Source organism: Lissotriton vulgaris, chromosome 11, assembly GCF_964263255.1.
Source record: "Lissotriton vulgaris chromosome 11, aLisVul1.2, whole genome shotgun sequence".
NCBI classification, from domain to species: domain Eukaryota; kingdom Metazoa; phylum Chordata; class Amphibia; order Caudata; family Salamandridae; genus Lissotriton; species Lissotriton vulgaris.
In genome coordinates, this window is record NC_141699.1 from 649015223 (window position 1) to 649027298 (window position 12076).

Below are 12076 nucleotides of genomic sequence, written 5' to 3' on the forward strand. Positions count from 1 at the left end.
CATGCAGGACAGGCAGTAAGAAACAGCAATGAAATGTAGAGGTTCCTGAAGAAGTCATGAACTCCCTCTGCATCCAGAGTTGGCCAAAGTCATGCACAACCTCGTAACCATACTGACAATCAGTGTAAATGGATACTTTAAAATTTTTCCCAAATTTGCAAGCTTTTATTAAAGCAATTAGTTTGGCTACTTGTGCAGATTTGACGCCTGGTAAATGAAATGCTTCGACTATACCAGCCAATGTGCACACAGCATAAGCAGCACTCAGTCCTCCTTCCTCATGTCTCATGCATGAGCCATCTACAAATAGCTCACACTCTGATTCTTTTAGTGGGTTTACCTGTATGTCTGGGTGTGGTTTAGTACTGTATTCTGTGAGGTTGACACAATCCTGTTCTGCTTCTTCCCTTACCTCTTCAAAATGTGAATTAGGTAACAGTGTCGCTGGATTTAGAACAGTACATCTGGCAATTGTCACATTCTTTGCACCTAGAATGACTCGCTCATATTTAGTCAGCCGACTAGGAGTTAGGTACTGAGTGCGTGTCATGGTTAATAGAATCACGACTGCATGTGGAACATACAGTCACAGGATGTCCTATTATGATAGACTCACTTAGTTATAGGCTCATACAAGTTGCAGCTACAGCTTTCAGACATCCTGGCAACGCCGATGCCACTGGATCCAGTGTGGCAGAAAAATATGCCGCAGGACGTCGCATTAGACCATAGGTTTGGGTCAGAACTGAAAGAGCACAGTTTTCGTACATCACAGAATAGTGCAAATTAATTTGAATAATCAGGCATCCCTAATGCTGGAGCTGAACATAAGCAGTTTTGTAATTTCAGAAAAGCAGTCATGCTCTCTTCATCCCATTCTACTTGGTCTTTTTCTCTTTTCTTTGTCACTTGGATAAATGGCTTGGCTAGAAATGCAAATCCCACAATCCACTGCCTGCAGTAACCTACAACTCTGAGAAACATCCTGATTTCTTTTTGTGTCTGGGATAAATCATGTTTCTAATTATTTTGATTCTTTCTGATGTCACTCTTCTGACTCCTCTCTATCTGGTGTCCCAGATATTTGTCTGAACTTAAACGAGAATAAAAATGTACTTGCTGGATGTAATGGAATTGAGAAAAAGGCATGGCGCAAATCAATTACAGTGAACCATCCTGCACTCAATGGTATCTGATACAAAATTACTGCTGGATTTCGCACCACTTGGCAACATGGGACGACAATTTTGTTTACTTTGTGGAGGTCTTGTACGACCCTTTATTTCCCGCTCGGTTTCTTTATGCCAATTATAGGTGAATTACATGGACTGCTCATTATTTCTTTTAGAATACCTTGCTCAACCAAAGGTTCTATTTCTGCTGCAACACCTCGAGTATTTGGGTAGACTGAACCTTCCTTCACTGTTACTTTTATTGGATCGACATTCGCCATCAATCCTACTTCTTTTCCGGTGAAATCCCACACTTCTGGATTTACGGTATTTTGTAGCTCTTCTGGTAAATCTTTTAGGGTAATCTTTTTAATTTCGGTCTCTTGCTTGGCTAATGTTAATTTATAGATTCCATCCTCATCTGGAGTCTGAATTTCAGCACCTCTTGGGGTGCAAAAGATTGTGCAGTTCATTTCGCACAACAAATCCCTACCTAGCAAGTTTACAGGACTGGATTCACACACTACGAACTTATGCATTTCTTTAAAATTGCCAATTCGTACCTCCATTGGTTCTATAACAGGGGTCCTAATCTGTTTATTAGAAACGCCCACTACTTGGATCGCTTCTCCCGAGAGGGGTAGGTTTGGGATGTCTGCTGTTCTCACAGTAGAACGGGTATCACCAGTGTCCAACAAGAAGGTGATGTAATTTAATTCAACCTTGTCTTCCACGTAAGGACCTGACTGATTTACCGGCAAGGATACACCAAGTACGCATTCCTCTTCCCCCCCTCTCAGGCACTGTCAGACACTATCCTCCTCGAAGAAAAGTGTCTTGCAAGAGAAACTGTGGTGTCTCCGTATTTTTCTTACTCTTTCCCTCCCAATTTGCAGTATCCACACTGTACTTGGCTTGACTCACAAAATCTGGCACAGAGGCAGGTGGTAACTGGTTTTGTATTACCTGTTGCTGTAGCTTCCTTGAAACCTAATTCTGCGTATGTGGATTAAAATTTTCATTTTGGACATTATTACTTTGTACAGACTGACACACGCTTTTCCAATGATCCAATTTTCCACACCTGTGACAGGGAAACTTTTTCTTTGCCTCTTCTCTACTCATTCTCTCTCTAGATACGCCCCCACTTCCGTCTCCATGACCTTCTCCTTTTCCTTGATTATTTCTCTGCTGACTTAACTGGAGTTCCTGTTGCTCTGCTTATATTACTTGTACACACATTACATTTTCTTTGAAATTCTTCTGCTTATTATCAATTTCATCCCCACAATATTTTGCATACTTAAGGATCTCGTCAACAGGTTTTGCCTGCCAACATATTTTATGGTCTTTAATCATTTGCGAAACCTCTGGTTTTAAACCTGACACAAAAGAATAAATAAAATGTGTCATGTCCTTGTTATCAATGGTTTCCAACCCACTATACTGTTTAAATACTTGTAAAAGGTGCTCATAATATGCATGCACTGATTCATCTTTATTTTGGGTTATTCTGTCTATTTTTGTCCAATCTGTCTATATTCGGGGTATCTTTCCTTTCAAATAGGTTATTACCTGATGGTATTTTTTCTTAACATCATCTGACCGAGCTCCTGTCTTTGGATCTTTAGGGTATTAATCATTGGGCCAATCTACAGTAATTTTACATTCTGTCCACAAATCTGCAGGAACAACTATGTCAAACAAACATTCTAAATCTTTTAGCAGCACTTTTGAAATCATTCAACTTGCCTGTACCATTCTACGGGTTTTTCTCTGAGTTTTGGGAAATCATTTGTGAATGATAGAATATCTTGTCGAGACTATGGGACATGCACATACCCTCCTCTTGGCACTTCTCACATTGGACACAACCTTTCAACCTTTTCTGTTTCTTTCATTAAATACTCAGATTTAGTTTGATTTGCCTGAGCTTCCTCCTTTTTCTTGTCCATCTAGCTTTCCATCTGTCTAAATCTCCCCATTTTTGCAACAAAGACAATAATTATTTTATCTACAATTTTCGACTGGACACATTCATGTTTTCTAAATCTTTGTCAGAAAATTCAGCTCTGTAAGGTTTCTGCAATACTATAGATTTACCTATGTCAATTCCCATGTCAGAGGTCAAATTCGTTAATTTTTCATGAAATTTTTTTGCATTTCGAGTGATGCTTCTACATATGAATAACAACTCTTCTTCACTGAATGTATTTAATCTTTCCAGCTATCATTTCTTCTAATTCTGCTCTTAATTTGAAAATGTTGAATACTTTTGGCTATGATTTTGGCTTTTTTATGTCTCTGGACCATCTCTCTATTTCTTCTGGGGTTACTATAGGGGCATTTTTATTTCCGGTAGATGTTTCAGGAGAGGAGAGGCGCTCCCAGGGCCTCTCCTCCCCTTCAAATGTCCCGAGCCAGAGGCGCTCCCCCAAAGTCGCACCTCGCGCCACGAGACCCGGGCCCCTCCTCCCACCGCATCCCGACTGCCCCCAATGTCCCGGGGCGGTCAAACCCAGACACGGATGGCGGGGGTGAGACGCGAACAGCGCTCCCCCGCCGAGATTTTTGCCGGCGTTCTCCCGTCATGTCCAGGGCTGCGCCCCTGGCATTTGCGCGGCCCTGCCCACTCACCTGGACCCTCGGCGATTTCCGTGGTGGCAAACAAGCAAGAACTGCCGCCGCCACGGGTGCACCTCACGGGGTGTGCGCCATCCTGGGGGGCCACCAACAAATCCATCCGCCCTGCCTCACTGAGCAGGCGGATGGCTTCATGGACATGGTAATCCTCTACTGACATGTTGCGACCACCAAAATGCACCGCTAAATACACTCTGCCAAAACTAAAGCCACACAGGCCTGACAAAAGCCTGACCACTACAGCGCTCCCAGCCACCAGGTCACCAGAACCTAAAATGGTGGCTGAGTAGGCGCCAAACTCCCCTAAATAGTCGGTGTTGAGTTCAGAGGTTGAATCAAGATACTACTGCCACATATGGTAGAAACAGGAGAGTCAAACCCCTCAAGGCCATTTTCCCCGCCCCAAGTACCTGTGGGTAATACAAACTCCCAACCGGTCACTGGCATAACCAGGGTACAACAGCCTGGTAATTCCCGTACCGCTGTAGCTACATCTAGAGCCCCTGCAATAGACACCTCTAACCTTCCAGGGCCTAAAACCCAACGCGTAATACCACCCGTACACCTTCCCCCGGAAGCAACACCCTTTGTTGCTATCCTAGTGAACGTACCAGTACTGAAAAGTGGAGAATGTGAGACGGATATAGCTCAATTAAATAATATTAAGACGTGGTGTGATGCAAACTGTACTGGCCCTAATAATATATCAGAGTATATCCAAACAGGCAGAAGGGTTAAATGGGTGGGGTACACGCCCAAAAAATTTGCAGGGGACTGTATGATTGTAAATTTTAATAGTCCACATGAGGCCCAACGGTTATTTTGGGATGCCACGGAAGTGACGGAAGATGGGATCAGAGCACTACCGTTAGGATACTTTTACCCTCCTCCCACAATGCATAAGCCCCAATCGGGAAGGGATCTACATCGACCACAAGCTAGATATACTCCGCCCCTGAGCACATGGGCTACACAGAAAGCAAGCATGATGCCAAGAAATAGGGATATACAGGGAGGTGAACGAAGAAACGATCTCATGCTAACCAATAGGTTTGCCGCCCTCTCCAACTTAGAGGAAAATGACTGACTAACCTCCCCGGGCTGCACCACAAACCTATTACAACCCCCCTCCCAAATTGCTATCGACAAGGGCAATGCATCAACCACACCATTAGATGCCCCTTCCTCATCACCACATACCTGGCCAAACATTGTGGGAAAAGATCGTATAGTGAAATTGATGAGTTGGAATATCGCAGGTCTACGCTCGAAGAGGAGCGATATAAGATGGTTGGATCAATTAAAAAAATGTGATGTGGTGGCCATGCAAGAGACGTGGGATATGGACTGTGATTTCTGGTTAGATGGATATACCTCATACTTTGTAACTGCCCAGACATCAAGTTCAGGCCGAAATAAAGGGGGCCTGCTGTTTTTGATATCCGTAAATGTAAAAGGCACTGTAAAGGTATTGGATTCCCCATCCCATAACTATTTAGCTCTTGAAGTTACAATGCCAAATAGACACAAATGTGTTTATATTAATTTTTATAACAGCATACAAGGTATAGCATTAAATGCAAATACTAACTCATTGATGGAGTTTTTAAAAAGATATAGGGAGAGTCAGACCACTTTTGTATATTTTTTCCTGATGGGAGATTTTAATACTCATTTATGCCAAGAGAACTGTCATGTTATCGATACAATTAACACTGACATGCCACAATTATCACATTTTGAGCACTCAGAAAAGGGGTTGGCCCTAGAAGAACTTCTTTTAGAAAATGATCTACATGAACCAGAGTTCTGTGACAGAAAGGAAAGGGTCCCTACTTATAGTGCTAGGGATAGTAATACAATAATTGATTACATCTTCATTTCACCGGGCATGCTGCAAAATGTTATGTTCTATAACGCTGTACAGACGACCTTCAGTGACCATAACCCGGTCATACTAGAAGTAGATGATAGTAATTTGTTTTTATTTTCAAATATAATTAATTCTGATTTGATCACAGTAGGAACCACTGATTTGATTGTTAAGGACCAGGGGAGACGGGTCAAATGGAGTGATATCATCCCTGAGGACTTCCTCCACTCTTTAAATCTTAAAATGGGTAAAGAAATCAATATCTGTATAGATCCTACTAGGCATGAGGGGAATATAATCCAGTCCTTTGAAAAAATTTGCTGTCAAGTAGCGGACGATCTCAAAAGTACCACACAAAAGAAGGAGAAAAGGGTTATGGGATGGTTTGATAAAGAATGTTCCAAATCCCATAGGGAATTACATAAAGCCCTAAATAAGACCCCACGTGATAAACAGGAAGTGGCCAGTAAAAGGCAAGAGTATAAGGCTAATACCCAAAGACGTAAAAATGAAATTAAAAAAAAGGCATGGGAAAACCTATATGATAAAGCCATCCTGAAGGACAGTGCCAAATTCTGGAAAATTGTAAATACCCCCTTATTTAGCGGGATTGAAAATGCACCGTTAGAGGTGAACATTGCGGAACGAGATTGGCTGGAGCACTTCCAAAACATCTATGGTAGCAACATTACTACAGACCCTTTAGATTTAACACTGCCACAAACAGAAGAGGTTCTGGCCAGTTTCACCATTAAAGAGGTGCAGAAGGCAATAGAGGACACGGCAGGAAAGAAGGCTCCTGGCCCTGACGGCGTACCTGCCGATATGTTTAAATCAAATTCGGGCATGTGGGCCGTGGTCCTCACTAATGTCTTCAATGTTATTAGCCTAGAAGGTATGAAAGCACCAGTTACTTGGTCGCAGTCTGTTATTATTCCCATTTTTAAGAAGGGTCAAAGGGGAGACCCCAGATGCTACAGACCCATTTCTTTGTTAGATTCTTCCTTTAAAATTTTGGGTAAAGTTATTTTGGAAAGAATTTCATCCTGGGCGACAAACAATAACATCCTGTGTGAAGCTCAGTATGGCTTTCGTGCCGGGAGAGGTACAGAGGATCAGTGCCTCAATCTACTCCTTACCCTGGGCAAATACACTGTAGCGTCAAAGGGTATGATGTATCTGGCTTTTATGGACTTGTCCACAGCCTTTGACCTAGTAAATAGGTCAAAGCTGTGGACAATACTCCTGGAACTGGGTTTGGATCAAGCTTTGGTGAACTTTATGGCACAACTGCATAGTGATCTGAGAGCAACGGTACGTATGTCACAAGAGGGAAATTGCACCGCCTTTTTTAAATCAGGAAGGGGGGTGCGCCAAGGGTGCATTTTAGCACCAATGCTCTTCTCACTCTACATTAATTCCCTGGGGAAGACCCTGGAAAGGGCTTCTATTGATGTACCACGTATGGGTGACTCCTTAATGCCGGTCTTACTTTATGCCGACGATACGGTATTGCTGGCTAGAACCCCAAATGGTTTACAACGCCTTTTAAATTCCTTTGGGGCTTTTATGCAAGGTCTGGATCTAGCAGTTAATATTGAGAAATCCCACGTTATGGCTGTTGGCAGTCGCAAAAATGGTATGAAAACCCTTACCTGTAATGGTTCAGTGTTATCCAAAGTAAAAGTTTTTACCTACCTAGGTGTGGTGTTCGATGAGAATGGGACATGGGCTCCACAAATTAAAAGTAAGGCTGCGGCAGTAAAAAGATCGGCTGCCCCCATCCTAGGCTTTGCTAAAAGGTTGGGTGGTAAGCCACCTGAGGCTATATTAGCAATATATAAAGCTAAAACACTGTCAATTGCAAGGTATGGTGCCATGATATGGGGTTATAAAAATCTGGACCCCATACAAAGAGAAGAAAACATTTTTTTGCGATCCCTATTAGGACTCCCGAAATCCACCCCAGCCTTCCCCGTACATATGGAATTGGGGTTAGGGTACATTGAGGACTCTCTGACTCTGGCCCCTTTGCTGTCATGGATTAGGATTTGGCTTAATCCAGCTTTAATCTTAAACCATATGATTATTAGGGACTGCATGGGGAGAGAAAACGTGGCTAAGATCGGGTGGCTAAAATATATTAAAATTACAACAGAATATTTAGGCCGTTCGGAGTTATACACATACCCAGAGAACATTGTGAGAGAGGATATTGACTGGGTTAAGAAAAGCTATATAGAGAAAAAGGTTTCAGAGCGAGAGGCTATCGAAATTGTAAAACCAACTGTCAGGGCCCACTATTTGACGATTGCTTCGCTATCTATGCAATCCTATTTAATGATTGTAAGTAAACCTTTTCATAGGTGGGTCCTTACTAAATTTCGTTTTAATCAAGCACATTTTCTGCTAGGTGACTTTGAAAAATGGTGCAAGCCCCATGAAAACGCTCCCTGCAAATGCGATTACTTCTCAGATCAGGACATATTGCATTTCTTGTTCTTCTGTCCCTTTTATAAAAACGGGAGAGAAAGATATATAAAACCAATTCTGAAAGGTTTCGTGCAGGTTAAACCAGCCCTATTGTACTTACAACTTATGGAAACTTCAGTAGTAATGTACGGGGTGGCAAATTTTTTGACTATGTCTATCCGGTCAAAGCAAGCAAGACTAAAATCAAATCATTAACGTACCCTAAATTGCTTGTATTGATTAAATTGCCTTATGGTAATTTAACCCTTAGTTGTACCAAAATTTAAACCAGGAATAGCACGTTTTGCACTTTACCCCAGGCGGCTAGCATCTTCTGTATCTAAAATTGTAAATATTTCTTCTGGTTTTGTACTGTATTTGTAACTCGATCACTGTTAATGGTCTATAAGATACTGTAAATATGTTTTGCAAAGATGATTTTTACATGAATTTTTATGTGTATAGTAACTTTTAACTTTTTTACTTGTTTTAAAAACTTGTTTGTCTGTATGATTGAATATGGTTCTGTAGCATACTTTTATGATTTTAAAACAATCGAATAAAGTGTTTCTGACTTGACTTGACTACTGCCACATATGAGACCTTGTTATATCTTCATTCAAATCTCTCTGCATTACCACTACTACATCACCCAAAGTAGCCCAAGAAGCCTAAACTTGAGCCCAAGGGAACCCAAAGAAGCCCAAACTCGAGCTCATCTTCAGCTCAAGAAAGCCCCCCCCTTCTCAGCTGCCTTTTTGCTGGTAATGTCGATAACACAGTGTTCGACTCATCCAGGGAGCCGAGTGAGCTGGGCGTGCAGCAGGGCGGCAGGTGATCTGGCGCTGGTGGGCTGGGCCAGGTCAGGTTTCAGCACCCTCAACTGTGGTTAACTGTTATGTTATTTAAATTTCTCATGGTCAGCCCTGAAAAGCTATCTCTGCGCGAGACAAGGGCAGAGGACAGGCATGAATTGGACTAGAATAGGTAGGTCTTGAGTGCCTTCCTAAAAAGAAAATGGTTTTCACAGAGACAAAGTTGTGTGGGCATATTATTCCAAAGATGGGGAGCAAGGAACGAGAAAGATCTGCAACCTGCCCTGGCTTACTTAAACATGGGGATTTTAGGCAGCGCTTTGTCACAGGATCTGAGGAATCTCACTGGAGTGTAGGGCAGAATCTTAGCAGCTAAAAAAGAAGAGCATTGGCTGTGAAAGGCACGGCAGGTTAGGCAACATAATTTAAAAATGATTCTCTTTTTTACCAGAAGTCAATGTAGAGACTGTAGAAGTGGGGTAGTGCCCGAGCGGATAGGGAGGGTGCAGACAAGGCGCAGAGCAATGTTTTGGACCACTTGAAGTTTGGACAGTAGATCTTTGCGGATGAAAGCCAGAAGTGAGTTGCCATAATCAAGGCAACTGATTACCAAGGTTTGAACTAAGGTTTTCCTTGAGGATAGAGGTAATAGAGGGAAAACTCTTCTCAGCAGATATCACACATGGAAGCAGAACCCTGTGGTGGCAACAATGTGTTCTTTCAAAGAAAGAGATTGATCTAAGCGGACACCAAGATTTTTTGCTACCAATTTGGGTGAAGGGCTGGGACCCAGCTCAACTGGCCACCATTCTGGAGCCCGAAGAAGTTAAGCTTGTCCCAATAGCATAATTTCTGTTTTTGTCGGGTTGAGTTGCAGGTGGTTATCCAACATCCAGGTGGCTATAGCCTTCATCCTGGAGTAGAACAAGGGTCTAGATTTGGACAGGTTAGAGCCAAAAGAGAAAACTAGATGCATATTGTCAGCGAATGAAATAATCTCACATTCAAAACCTCTGACTATCTTAGCGAGGGGGCCCATGTAAATATTACAAAGCGTAGGGCTCAAACAAGAGCCCTGGGGTACTCCATAGGTCAGTGGCATAGTTCTGGACCTATAAGGGCTGAGGATGATCGTTTGGATCTCTGTGAGAGGATATCCGCTAACCATTTGAGTGCCATTCCTTGGATTCCTAAATCCTGGAGTCTGTCGAGAAGTCATGGGTGATAACGCTGTATCAATAGTCGCTGACTGATCTAACAAAATCAATATTTTTGAATCATTAGCATCAAGCGAGCATTTAATATGGTCAGTGACCGCAAGCAAGGCTGTCTCTGTGCTTTGAAGGGGTCTAAAGCCAGACTGAGAGCTGTCTAATAGTCTGTTAGTCTCAAGAAAGGTTGTCAGTTGATAATTAATATGTTTTTCCAATAGCTTAGCCAACGAAGGGAGGAGGTAAATAGGGTGGCAGTTAGCCAAATCAGTGGGTACAAAATTGTTCTTTTTTTGAATGGGCCTGATCAAGGCAGACTTTCAGTCTAAGGGCTTGGATCTCAGGCACAGGCCGCTGGGTAGACAGTTATGGCCAGTTTATAGATTTTCTTTTACCAACAGATAGATTAGTCATACACCATTTCCTTTCCAATCTTTTAAAAAACTCAGTCCTTAGGTCGGGAGTATACCAAGGGGCGTGAAGTCTATGGGAACATTTTTTGCTATGGATGTAAGGGACAATTTTGTCAAAAGCTGAGTTCAGTGACATATTAAAGTTAGAGGGTGCTAGGCCTACATCAATTATGTCAGAGGGCAGGAGAGGCACTTGTGCCTTGGCGCAAGCCAGCGGGGTGACTTTTTGCCATTGTCTGGATAGCTTGTTATGGCATGTAGGGGGTTGGCTATTGGTCTTGTGGGCCGAGAGATGGAAACAGATCAGAGAATGATCAGACCAGAGTACGGGTTTAGGCAGGTCGATGCTAACTAGAGGTGTCATTGAAAAAAATTAAAGCAAGGGTATGGACCGCAGAGTGAGGGAGACACAAAGCTTGATGCTGTAAACCCAAAGTTCCTAGGTCAGAGAATAGTTGGGGGGTGTCGGAATTCATAATGTCATCACCATAAAAGTTAAAGTCTTCCAGTAAAAGAAACTGCTGTGAGGAGAGAGCATGAGAGGCTAAGAATTCCAAGAGACTATGGCAAAAAGTTTTTTTTGGACCAGATGGATGATAGACCAAGGCACCTTTCCAAGAGAAGTTGGGAGAGAGGTCCAGTCTGAAAACACAGGATTCCACCCAGTCTTCAGAGCTGGAATCAATTATTGTCACCTTAATATCATTATTAAAAATAATGGTGATACCCCTATCAATATTGTTGACCCTGTTGAGTCTGAGTATTTTAAAATTGGCTGGAAGAGCTAATGAGATGGAAGTGGTAGAGTTGGAAGTTAGCCAGGTTTTAGTGAGGAATCTTATATCGTAAGAGGAGGAATAAGGAGGGTCCTAGAGTTCCACCACATGTTTTAGCAGGGATCTCATGTTGATAAGGAAGCAGTTTAAACTTTTGCCAGGGGTAGGGGTGTCATTGTGGCAGAGCAAGGTGAGGGTCCTGTGTTCTTTAGCCATGCCTCAGGCCACCTTCCCCTACCCATTTATAGGGCTTTGAGCTAAATAATTGGGCACAAGAGTTTTATGATCTCCTTGTAAGGTCTGTGGATTTGCACGAGAGACCTTTACTTGCCCTACTTTCCAAACCTAAACCATCCCATTTACTGCATGAAAAGCACCCCTAATGTAGACCCCAAGGTAGCCCCAGGGGCAGGGTGCAGTGTATGTGAAAAATAGGACATGTACTGGTGTGCTTTACAATGTCCTAATAGTGAAATACTGCCAATTGTGTTTGTAATTAATGCAAGGACTATCCCTCCCGTAGGTTCTCAATGGAGTTGCCTTGTCACTCCAATTGTGAAAAGATAGAGATTTGGAGTTTGGGTTTCCTGAACTCAGGATTTAAGACCACATCTTTCTGTGAAGGTGGTTTTTAAATTGTGTGTTTGAAAATGTCACTTTCTTTTAAAGAGAATTTTCTTGCTTTATCATTCTGTGCCTCT